Source organism: Colobus angolensis, unplaced genomic scaffold (assembly GCF_000951035.1).
Source record: "Colobus angolensis palliatus isolate OR3802 unplaced genomic scaffold, Cang.pa_1.0 Scaffold240, whole genome shotgun sequence".
NCBI classification, from domain to species: domain Eukaryota; kingdom Metazoa; phylum Chordata; class Mammalia; order Primates; family Cercopithecidae; genus Colobus; species Colobus angolensis.
Genome location: NW_012115600.1, coordinates 1156643 through 1156924, shown reverse-complemented (window position 1 = coordinate 1156924; position 282 = coordinate 1156643).

Genomic DNA, 282 nt, shown 5'->3' with positions numbered 1-282 from the left:
AAACACAGTTCACTGCAGCCTCAACTTCTGGGCTAAAGGGATCCTCTCACCTCAGCCTTCCCAGTAGCTAGGACCACAGGCATGCCACCACCATGCCCAGCTAATTTTGTTTTTTTTTATTTATAGCGGGGGGGCTCCCTATGTTGCCCAGGCTGGTCTTGAACTCCTGGGCCCTAGGGATCCTCCCGTGTCAGCCTCCCAAAGTGCTGGGATTACAGAAATGAACCAATGAACTTGGCAGAGTATGCTATTAAAGGAACTAGAACATATAAAGAGGAAGAG